This window comes from Primulina tabacum, chromosome 13, assembly GCF_025594145.1.
Source record: "Primulina tabacum isolate GXHZ01 chromosome 13, ASM2559414v2, whole genome shotgun sequence".
Lineage (NCBI taxonomy): Eukaryota > Viridiplantae > Streptophyta > Magnoliopsida > Lamiales > Gesneriaceae > Primulina > Primulina tabacum.
In genome coordinates, this window is record NC_134562.1 from 8,985,934 (window position 1) to 8,998,935 (window position 13,002).

Genomic DNA, 13,002 nt, shown 5'->3' on the forward strand with positions numbered 1-13,002 from the left:
AGTCGGGGGAATTTTTAATGGTTCGGCTAATATTTTCAAAATCTTTTCATCATGAAATATTTTTCGGGAGTGTGTTTGGTTTTTATGGGCTTACTTTTAATCTTATAGGACTTAATTATTTTTCTAAACTTTTAATTTAGTTTACTATATAATTAACCACCTAAACACACTTTAACCTAAACCTAATGGTTTCCACCAGCCGACACCATCGTTTTCAGAACCCCTCCCCTCGGCTTCACCCCCAGCAGCTGAAAGGAGTGGATTTCTTCACCATTCTTGCAAAGAAAAGTTTCCCCGGTGTCCCCTTGGTCTCGTTTCGTTCATCAACTACCTAAGGCACGCTTCGTATCTTCATTTCTGCATCAAATACGTCATATATGTTCTGAAATATATGTATTTGCATGTGTTTATCTCGATCTCTCGTGTGCTTATGTTTTCCATCGAAAATTTGACATGAAACTTGCATGATTTGATTAAATGCTCACGTTTCTGAATATTTGTGCAAGGGGCTGCTGATCTAAGGTCTTAAGGGGTTGTTTATGTCACGTTCTTGAAGTTCACGGACTGCTCTCATGGCTTAGTGCAGTAGGTATCCAAGTAGACGCTATGGCCGAGAGATTGGTTGAGAGAGTGGCTTGTTTTGCTTGTGGTTCGGTGATAGGATGGGGCCGATAGTGCAAGGGCCACTCCAAGGCCTGGACCAGATCCTGGTGGGTCTGAGACGCGGCTGGGAATGGCTCGAACGCTGCTGGGGCTGCTCGCATAGTCGGCCGATCGCGTGGAGGCGACAATAGTTCGGGTAGTGAGTTGATGGTTCGAGTGTGCGTGTCCAAGGTGAGTTGCGTGGGGCTGTTTCCGTGGCTCAAGCAGGTCCAATAGGGTCTAGTAAGGTGCTAGGAGTGAGCCATGGGTGTGTGGTTTAGGAAGAAGCTTGATCATGGGAAGAATAGCTCGATCGAGATGCTTTCTTGGCAAGACCCGATAATCTTCGGGAGATGGGTGTGCAGCAGCTTATTCCTTGGATTGGCTTGGTTTAAGAGGTTCTTTAGGGCCTTAAGGATGAGTCATAAAGGCTGACATGTGGTGGTTGGAGAATGGACCGAAGGTTTGAAGGGGTGGAGCCATGTGTTGTAAGGTGAGTTAAGAAAGGGGCCGAGAGTTAGATGACCATCTGGAAAAGTTAGCCGTGGGTTTAGGGGCTTGGTTGCATGGTTTTAGGAGTTTTTAGTGTTTTTAAGATATGGTAAAAAGTTGAGAAAAATTCGGTTAAGTTTCGAGTCGATTCGGGTTAAAAATCGGGATCCCGGTCCAAGTTTTAAAACGAATCGGTTAACTTGACAATTGGGATCGAGTTTACGTCTAAGAATGTTTTTAAATATGATTTGGGACCTTTTAAGGAGTTTGGTAAGCTTCGAGTCAATTTTTAGAGGTCCAGGGTTGAAACGATAATTTTTGGGTTTCCAGGGGCAAAATGGTCATTTTGCACCCGGAGTGAGATTTTGGTCCTGGCAGCGCCCTGAGCACAAATTTATGATATTTTAAATGTTTATGCATCATGTTTAAAATTTTTACGCAATTATGATAAATACGGTGCATGCTTGGTTTAAATGAAAAATTATGTATATGCATGCTTTTATTTAAGTGATGAATATGATGACACATTTTGAAGGAAGTGATTTAGTTGTGACTAACACGATGACACGATGACATGTAAGGCCCGGGCTTAGTGGGCGGGTAATGCCGTCGCTGATGACCCTCGCCGCCGGGTACCGCTGTTACACGTAGATGGATCCATCGACTGACATGATGATACGAAAGTCACAGCTAATGAACGGAATTCAAATTAAGATTTTAACACGTATATGCTGATACGATGATATATGCTATTACCATGTTTTGACAGGTCACAGTTACGCATACGATATGATAACATGATGAGACATGTTTGACACGTTACTTTTTACACGACACGCTTATGTTCATGTTTTTAAGCTCATGAAATGTATGTTGATTATGCTATTTTTCACTGCAGTGTGCTACGTATATGTACTTGTTTTTACTGGTACAGGTGTGTTGAGTTTTTAGACTCACTAGGCGTGTGTGATGCAGGTGAGCTTAATGATGAGGAGACTGGAGGTGCCGAACTCTGAGTAGGCAGACCTAGTGCGGTGACACGATTCGAGGACCGCAAGTTTTCCGCATTATGTTTTATGATATTTGAGAGGAGATAGAATATTTTAATACGTGATGATTTTTAAGATTTTTATACGTTTATGTTTACGTATGATATAAAAAAAAATTTCCGTACTTTTGAAATTAGTAGACGTTTCAGTTGGTATCAGAGCAAGGGTTCTGTATAGGGTTATGCCACCGCCAGCTTCTGCCGCTCGGTTTTCAAAGCCTCAACTCCGTAAGCTTTTATGATTTAAATGTTTTAATGTTATCACATGTATGTTTACATGATATATGCTTTGTAGTACATGTTTATGTGTCGTTATGTTTTGAGATTAGATGCTTTAAAAATTTTTTTGCATGCTTCGACTTGAAATGAGAAATTATATGATTTTCATGCATACTGGTTCTGTGGTGGAATTGGACATTGGTAAGAATTTGTTTTTGGGCGTTAGGAAAGATTGGAAATAATTTGACTATATTAATTTTGGTTAGTAAATACTGATGTTCTACTTGTGGGTCATAAGTTAAACTTAAAAATTATTAATGTATTTGGGACTTGTAGATTTTCTAAGAAATTACTGATGGTTCGTGGTTGCTAGCCAAGTTAATGTTTGAGGATTCCTTGTAAGGAATAATGATTAGAAGACTACGACAATTTTTGGAAGTATAAAATTGTAGAAATTATTAGGATGCATGCTCTACCTAGTTAGATTTAAGGATTGAATTTCATGAATTGAGAATTTTAATGACCTAATTGTAATAACCAATAATTGATGACTTAAATGTAAAAATAAAATTTAAGGGACTATTTTCAAATTTCCGATTTTGGGATTAAATTATGAGTTTTGAGGATTTTAAGGTTTAATGAGGCAAAAATCGAAAATTTTATGGGGACCAGAAATGTAAATTTTGAAGAGTTGTATGGGCCAAAAATGTAATTTTCGAGAACAATAAGGGCCAAATTGCAAATCTCGAAATTTTTGAGGATTAAATTCGAAATTCTGAGAAACACTTGGGATGTTAAATATTTATGAAAATGTAAGACTGGTTATGAGACTTAATTTTGGGTTTAATAAGCTTAAACTTATTGAATTTTATGATACGGAGAGCCTATAAAATGGAATTAGGAACACCAAGAACTTATGGGTAATTGTGGAATTTTCAAGATTAAGGACAGATTGGATAATATTCGAGGAAAGTAAGAATTAATTTTACAATTTTTAAGGAATCTGGGAACTTATTTAGCAGTGAGTGAGAATTGAATGATTTAAATGATAGGAATTTTCGGTGATTTAGGCTTGAAGGAAATATAGAACATTGAGAGACCTGGATTATAATGTTATAATGAATGGTAATTGAGGACATTGTGGGATGAATCAATCTTGGGTTTGAAAAATTTAAGCGTTAGTGAAATAATGTTTTGGCAAATTAAGAATTTAAAGTGATGATGATTTAAGGTAAAGTTGATCGGTTAGTTAAGTTATAAGAAAAAACATTGAGTTAACAAATTTTTGGGAACTTAAGTTTGGTGTGTCATAAGTTTTAGTCATGATCTTAACAGTTAAGATTATATCTTTGTTGGAATTTAATTTTGCTAGGATGTTGGGTATGATTGATGGTTAGGTTACTCGATAGACGCATGTAAGAATTGAGGTAGACACTTTGTCTTGAGGAATTTTTGTAAGTCATTAAGAAACTTGGGGATAAGTGGGTATGCGTGTTGAAATTATGTTATCTAATACTATTGGGGTTGCGTAATCTTGAATTTTAAGTTTATGGTGTCCGTATAAAAAAAAATTGGTGAAATAAAAACAAAAGAGAATTAGTTGTGTCAACATAGGTTACCGATGAACGAATGTTAAGATTTTTATAGAGTAAGAAATCAAAAAAATCTTGATATGCGGATTCTAGAACTTTATGGGTTATAAGGGAAGTTGATTTATTAGAGTTAGACTAAGGCTACCATGAGATAACTTATTAAGTTTTATACGGTAGTATTAATTAAGCATTAAGGATACGTAAAAATACGACATTCTTTTGAACGAGGAAAGTCCAAGAGTCTTAGGCTTCAACCAAATTGTAATTGGGAATAAAATAGTTTAAGCTTGTGATTGATGCTAGAAGGGTTTTACTAATATACGTAGAAGATCGATATTGCATATTTTGGGTTTTATGAATTATCACTGCTCGAAATTTAAGATTTGCGACAATTTAATATTTGAGGTGTACTTGTAAATAATTAAGTTATGTAAGTTTGGTGCCGTCAGATAAAGATTCGATTCAAGGATTATAGGCTAATATTATTACGTGGTTGAGGTAAGGTTTAACATTTAAGTTTATTACCAAAGATAGAAGTCGATTAGTAAATTTTGGTGCTAAGGTTTCTTGAGTTGAACTGCATAAATGTTAATGTAATAGGTTGATGAACATTATGAGCATAGTATAAGAAAAGTAAGGTGCGACAAGTTGGTACACTCATCTCTAGTATGAGGAATTGTGAGATAAGTCAAAATTCGAGGCCATAGTAGAATAGAACTAAGTCACCATGAGTTGTTTTAAATTACGATTCGCAAACGAGGATTTTTGTAGGCAAACTTAATTAGGATTGAGGAGACATAAGGACACCTTAAGATTTATTATTTTATCAGCGTAGCGCCGCGAAAGCTTGGACTATTGGCATACTAGAACTAAGTCTAAACTTTTTGATTATCAAGGATAAGCGAATTTCGGGGACGAAATTCAATTTAAGGGGGGTAGATTGTAACATCCCGAAAAATCTGAAGGTCCACGTGAACCACATGCATGCAAGTTATTAAAGTTCTTTGGTATTTTATTAAATTATTTTAAAGCATTAAATGCATGTTTATTTTATTAATTGGTGTTTAATTATTTTTATGTATTTTATGCATTATTATTGCATGATAGGATTTAATTCATGAAATTTTAAAAGTTCATACATTAGGGTTTTAGATGCATTTCACGCTCGATAAAGGAACGGAGACCGGAGAATTTTCAGAAAAATTATTTTAATTATATGATTTATTTTTATAAATTATTATGAGTTGTTTTTAAGTGTATTTTTCAAAAAATGAGATTTTTCTGGGTATTTTTACCCGCAGGATTATATTTTTAACGGTACGCAAATTTTATCGAGTCGGGGGAATTTTTAATGGTTCGGCTAATATTTTCAAAATCTATCATGAAATATTTTTCGAGAGTGCGTTTGATTTTTATGGGCTTACTTCTAATCTTATAGGACTTAATTATTTTTCTAAACTTTTAATTACATAATTAAGGCCCATTATCCATTAGTTTACTGTATAATTAACCACCTAAAACACACTTTAACCTAAACCTAATGTTTTCCACCAGCCGACACCATCGTTTTCAGAACCCCTCCCCTCGGCTTCACCCCCAGCAGCTGAAAGGAGTGGATTTCTTCACCATTCTTGCAAAGAAAAGTTTCCCCGGTGTCCCCTTGGTCTCGTTTCGTTCATCAACTACCTAAGGCACGCTTCGTATCTTCATTTCTGCATCAAATACGTCATATATGTTCTGAAATATATGTATTTGCATGTGTTTATCTCGATCTCTCGTGTGCTTATGTTTTCCATCGAAAATTTGACATGAAACTTGCATGATTTGATTAAATGCTCACGTTTCTGAATATTTGTGCAAGGGGCTGCTGATCTAAGGTCTTAAGGGGTTGTTTATGTCACGTTCTTGAAGTTCACGGACTGCTCTCATGGCTTAGTGCAGTAGGTATCCAAGTAGACGCTAGGGCCGAGAGATTGGTTGAGAGAGTGGCTTGTTTTGCTTGTGGTTCGGTGATAGGATGGGGCCGATAGTGCAAGGGCCACTCCAAGGCCTGGACCAGATCCTGGTGGGTCTGAGACGCGGCTGGGAATGGCTCGAACGCTGCTGGGGCTGCTCGCATAGTCGGCCGATCGCGTGGAGGCGACAATAGTTCGGGTAGTGAGTTGATGGTTCGAGTGTGCGTGTCCAAGGTGAGTTGCGTGGGGCTGTTTCCGTGGCTCAAGCAGGTCCAATAGGGTCTAGTAAGGTGCTAGGAGTGAGCCATGGGTGTGTGGTTTAGGAAGAAGCTTGATCATGGGAAGAATAGCTCGATCGAGATGCTTTCTTGGCAAGACCCGATAATCTTCGGGAGATGGGTGTGCAGCAGCTTATTCCTTGGATTGGCTTGGTTTAAGAGGTTCTTTAGGGCCTTAAGGATGAGTCATAAAGGCTGACATGTGGTGGTTGGAGAATGGACCGAAGGTTTGAAGGGGTGGAGCCATGTGTTGTAAGGTGAGTTAAGAAAGGGGCCGTGAAACGTATGCTTATTCGTTTTCTTAAAAAGTATTAGAATTTTTTTTTTCTCAAACCTCACATATTATTCGGCCGAATCATAAAATATTTTGGAACCATTTTAAAAGTAAAACAACCAACTATTTTATCAACCCAAAAATATTATTTGAAAAGTATAGCTCATACTATAACCTCTCAATAATCACTCATAAAAAAATTTTCAAAAAAAATACCTTTAACATCACTTAAAATTATAAATCATAACTAGTGCGGAAAACTAGCGTAGGTCCTCGGGTTATGTGCATCTTCAGTCCAGTAAGATCAACCATCAAGACCTGCATAAATATTATTATCATAATCACCTACATTAATCACACCTAGTGAGTCTAAAGACTCAACACGTCATATCCTTGATAACAAGTAATACGTAATACAGTTAACATATAACAGCGAAAAATACTTGTACTTAAAATATCGTTTTCATGAAGATGCGTAAACTTTAAACAAAACATTTTTCATAAACTTTTCATGATGCATAAACTTTAAACATAAACATTTTCACATAAACATATTCATATTCGTATCCATATTCATATCCACATATTCATATCATCATATTCATATTCATATCATCCTCAACATATTCATATTATCATCAACATATACGTATTCCTTTTTCCTTTCGTTGAATTCAGATCGTTAATTGTGACTTTCGTGTTCATCTACGTCTACGTCTACGTGTTGGGCGATGGATCCATCTACATATAACCACAGTACTGGGCGGCGCGGACACCAGCAACACTCTCATCGGTCAGCTGAGCCTTGGCCTTACGTATTAACATATCATCGTATACATCTACATGTCCGTATCCAAGGAAAAACGATCGTCGGGCTCCCACTAGGACCATAACCCTCACGAAATTTCCAACATATTATCGTATTAGTCACAATTACTTCACTTCCTTCAACGTTTCATATTCTCATCACTTTATAAAATTTAAACATGCATATAATGTTTTTCTTTTAAACCAAGCATGCAACATGTCTTTTAAATGTCCACGTTAAATCATAAAATCCATATACATTTAAAAATAACATTTTAACATATAAATACCCATGCACATTTAAAATAATCATATTAACATCAAAATATTTAAAATAACATATTGACATGTTAAAAAATAAACATTTAAAATAAACATTTTGACATAAAAATCTTGAAACATATAAAATTCCATAAACATTTAAAATAATCGTTTTAACATATTAAATCATAAAACATTAAACATATTAACGTCTTAAAAATCCATAAACATTTAAAATTGGCATATAAACATCCATAATCATTGAAATAATCATATTAACATATAAAACAGCATTCAGGACACTGCCATGACGTTTATTAATTTTTAGGTGTAAAAATACCGTTTTACCCCTAGACGTAAAATTTCACGTTTTTGACATTTTCTTAATTTCATTGACTCTACCATGTCCCAAATAATTATTTAACCTTACCTGAATTTTCTCATATTTTTATTTAGCTTAAATCGAGGACTTTTAATTTAATCTTTAAATAAGACGATTAATGCGTTTTAATCCCGAATTAAACCAAACCTTAATATAAAATTCCAAAATTGAAAACTTAGACTTTTAATAATTATTTAAGCTTAAACCTAATTTTTCATAATTTTATAAAGCCTAAAACTAGGCGTTTCAATTAACTCGTTAATTAGCGTTTCGTGCGGCGATTAAATCCCGATTAAATCTAAAACTCGTTATTTTGATCCCAAATTTTTAACATAGCCTTTTTATTATTTATTCTACCCTTCCATATCATGAGCCACCCCCGTAAACCCATGGAATCAATTTTGGCTTAATTAATCTCGTTTTTGACCCTTCGACGAACACACCGAGCCATCTCCTAATTTACCCGAGCCACGCCCGAGCCACCTTGAGCCAAAACCTAGCCAACCCATCTAGGGACCCTACTGTGCAAGCCCAGCCCAAAAACCCGGCCCTGGCTCGCTCAAAAACCCACTGAATGTTGACCCAATTCTGCTAGTGTGTTCGTGTGTTTGTGTCTTAAGTGTAACAGGTTTCCTAGCTGCCTTGGGACACTACCAGCCCTTAATCATTGAGCACCCATGACCCTTACTGACCCTAAACCAGTCTCAGACCCGAGACACCCCCAGCCCGAGCCCCTGAACCAAGCAACAAGGTGCTGTACATGGACAGCACCTGCGCATCCCCTTATGTGCGAGAGTCCTACTTGCGTGGGACTCTTTGCAGCAGCCACCAACGAGCCCTAGCCTCCCTGACCCACTTTGGACCACCCTGAGCCATCACCTGGACCACCCTAGCCATCGCCTGAACCCTCGAAAATTACAGCACTCGGCTGCACCAAAAGCATGCGAGGGAAGAGTCCATGTGATCATGGGTTCTTCCTAACCATCTAGCCACGGGTCCTAGCCATGCTAGGACCCTACCAGACCCTAGGCTTACCCCTTACCAAGCCCCAGCCATCCCTGGCCGAGTCCACCAGCAGAAACCCCCAAAGACGCACCCCTTGATCAAAGCCATACCAGAATTCGTTCCAGCTTGTTTCTGTGTGTGAGTGCAGCATATTTGTGCGTTTTCTAGGATATTAAAACGTGTGTAAACCTTCCCTTATCAATCTACCAGACCCTAGGATGGCCCCTTACCAAGCCCCAGCCAAGACAAGCCTTTAATTCCCTTAACCGACACCTCCTCCCACCATGACAACAACTTGCTACCTACTTGCATGTTTCTTGTTTCTGTGATTGTGTGTGTTTCTAGGCCTTCAAACCCATGTAAAACAATATGTGATCAAAACCTAAATCATGGCAGCCCTTTTTTAACATATTAAACATGAATTTGAAACAAAACCCAAGCTTTAAAAATTTCATGATCCTGAAAAACGAAAATAAATAACATGTCACTTGTTTTTCATGCAAAACACATTTAAATAAATACTATGGTGAGATTGATGAGTAAAAAGAGAATATGACGTGTCTTTGCGTTTTAATGCACGATTTTATATCGGCGACGAAGAATGGAGCATGACCTTGGCTTGACACAACCTTGAAAGCTTTGAAAATCTCCTTCACTTTGTGTCGTGTGTGTTGTGTGTTTTTGGGGTGAAAATTCAGAAAAGAGGCGTGAGTTAATGTGTGTTGGGGAAGGGGTTTTAACATATTATATAGCAAATCATTCCACTAATAGGGCTTAGGCCTATTAAGCCTTCTAATTAAGCCCAATAATCTTTAATTAAATAACCAAAATTATTTTGCTTCGGATAGTTTTTGAATTTATTAGCCGGGTTGCCATTAAGTTCATGTTTCTGTTGAAAATCCAACACCGATAAAAATTACATCCCGGCGTATAAATTCACCTCAAAACCCCTTATTTTCAAAAATATGAAATACCATCAACCATATTTTAATTAATTAAAAACAATTATTTAATGAAAACATTTTTCGTTTTTCAGCCATCGGTCTCCGTTTCTCGATCGCAACTCGAATAACCTTTAAAAATATATTTTAATGCAACCATATAGAAAAATATATTTTAAACAAGTAAGTATGCACAACATAATTAATTAATGAAATTAAAATATTTAATTAAAATACAGGAGCATTTAATAATTGCATGCATGTGGTTTTCGTGGACCTTTAAATTTTTTCGGGCCGTTACAGGCCGAGAGTTAGATGACCATCTGGAAAAGTTAGCCGTGGGTTTAGGGGCTTGGTTGCATGGTTTTAGGAGTTTTTAGTGTTTTTAAGATATGGTAAAAAGTTGAGAAAAATTCGGTTAAGTTTCGAGTCGATTCGGGTTAAAAATCGGGATCCCGGTCCAAGTTTTAAAACGAATCGGTTAAGTTGACAATTGGGCTTGAGTTTACGTCTAAGAATGTTTTTAAATATGTTTTGGGACATTTTAAGGAGTTTGGTAAGCTTCGAGTCAATTTTTAGAGGTCCAGGGTTGAAACGATAATTTTTGGGTTTTCAGGGGCAAAATGGTCATTTTGCACCCGGGGTGAGATTTTGGTCCTGGCAGCGCCCTGAGCACAAATTTATGATATTTTAAATGTTTATGCATCATGTTTAAAATTTTTACGCAATTATGATAAATACGGTGCACGCTTGGTTTAAATGAACAATTATGTATATGCATGCTTTTATTTAAGTGATGAATATGATGACACGTTTTGAAGAAAGTGATTTAGTTGTGACTAACACGATGACACGATGACATGTAAGGCCCGGGCTCAGTGGGCGGGTAATGCCGTCGCTGATGACCCTCGCCGCTGGGTACCGCGGTTATACGTAGATGGATCCATCGACTGACATGATGACATGATGATACGAAAGTCCCAGCTAATGAACGGAATTCAAATTAAGATTTTAACACGTATATGCTGATACGATGATATATGCTATTACCATGTTTTGACAGGTCACCGTTACGCATACGATATGATAACATGATGAGACATGTTTGACACGTTACTTTTTACACGACACGCTTATGTTCATGTTTTTAAGCTCATGAAATGTATGTTGATTATGCTATTTTTCACTGCTGTGTGCTACGTATATGTACTTGTTATTACTGGTACAGGTGTGTTGAGTCTTTAGACTCACTAGGCGTGTGTGATGCAGGTGAGCTTAATGATGAGGAGACTGGAGGTGCCGAACTCTGAGTAGGCAGACCTAGTGCGGTGACACGATCCGGGGACCGCAAGTTTTCCGCATTATGTTTTATGATATTTGAGATGAGAGGAATATTTTAATATGTGATGATTTTTAAGATTTTTATACGTTTATTTTTACGTATGATATAAAAAAAAATTCCGTACTTTTGAAATTAGTAGACGTTTCATTTAAAATGTGAATATCTAATCGAAAAAGATCTCATGGCTCTGTGGAAAGGATTGAAAGAAAGATTTGAACATATAAGGGAAGTTATACTTTCGACCGCCCGTGATGAATGGAAATGTTAAGATTCCAAGATTTTAAGAAAGTCAGTGGTTATAATTCAGCGATGTATCGAATAATCTCGCAGCTAAAATTTTGTGGACATGAGGTTACAGAATCGGAAATGCTTGAAAAAACATTTTTCACGTTTCACGCATCAAATATAACTTTGCAGCAACAATTTAGAGTGCGTGGATTTGTGAGATATTCTGAACTCATCGCTTGTCTTCTTGTGGCGGAAAAGAACAACGAGCTGCTAATGAGAAATCATCAGTCCCGACCCACTGGATCAACAGCATTTCCAGAAGTAAATGCTGTAAGTAAAAATGAATTTAAACCTGGAAACCAAAATCAAATTCAAAGACAAGGTTTTGGTCGAGGTCGAGGTCGTGGACGTGGAATTGGTCGTGGTCGTGGTCGAGGCCGTGGTTTTGAAAACAATAGAGATAGTTATTTTTATAACTCATCTCAAAAGGGCGTCACGAACCACCCACAGAAAAGGCATCATGAGAACATGAGTGTTAATGAAAATCACTCGAAAAGATTTGAAAGTTCTTGTTTTAGATGCGGCACTCCAGGACATTGGTCTCGTATTTGTCGAGCCCCTGAGCACCTTTGCAAACTCTATAAAGAATCGATAAAGGGGAAAGAAAAAGAGACCAACTTCACTGAACGCAGTGACCGTTTGAGTGATTCAACTCATTTTGATGCTGCTGATTTTATGAATGATTTCTCTGGAAATGATCAATATGTTGGTGAGATAGAAATGAACAATATTGATGCTACTGATTTTCTCAATGATTTCTCTGAGAATGAACAATGTAATGGTAGAATATAAATGTATAATAATTTATTTTTTCATGTATTCATATAATAATGTTTTATTGTACAATTATGATATGTGTTATATTTACATATGTATTGTCAATAATCTTATTTCATTGCATATTTTTTTTTTAAGTTCAAATATGGAAAATGCTATGAGCAAAGCTGAAGTTTGCATACCCGATAGTGGTACAACGCACACTATCCTCCGAGATAAAAGATATTTCTTGGAACTAAAACCAACAAAAACAACGGTGAATACAATATCAGGTCCTGTAGACTTGATTGAAGGATGTGGTAAATCACAATTTTTGTTACCTAATGGTACAAAATTTTTGATCAATGATGCTTTATATTCACCACAATCGAAAAGAAATTTGTTGAGTTTTAATGATATATATTCCCATGGGTATGATACTCAAACAATGAATGAAGGGAATGAGAAATATATGTGTCTCCAATGCTCCCTACTGGATTGCATTATACACATATAAGTCCCATTGAATCAAACATGGTAGTAGATAATTCTTCAATATTAACCAATTGGCATGATCGATTACGACATCCTGGTTCAACAATGATGCGAAGAATTATAGAAAATACACATGGTCATCCAGTGAAAGACCAGAAGATCTTTCAGAATAATAAGTTTCAATGTAAAGCATGTTCTCTTGGAAAACTTATTATAAGACCATCA

At 36.6% G+C, this 13,002-nt stretch overlaps 1 long non-coding RNA gene across 1 annotated transcript; it reads left to right on the forward strand.

Annotated features, from left to right (window-relative positions):
• Positions 1–148: 148 nt before the first annotated feature.
• On the forward strand, positions 149–11,357 carry LOC142522730 (uncharacterized). The gene is made up of 3 exons (XR_012814515.1): positions 149–336; positions 2,110–2,410; positions 11,166–11,357. It is a non-coding gene; the product is annotated as an uncharacterized LOC142522730 (long non-coding RNA).
• Positions 11,358–13,002: the final 1,645 nt, after the last annotated feature.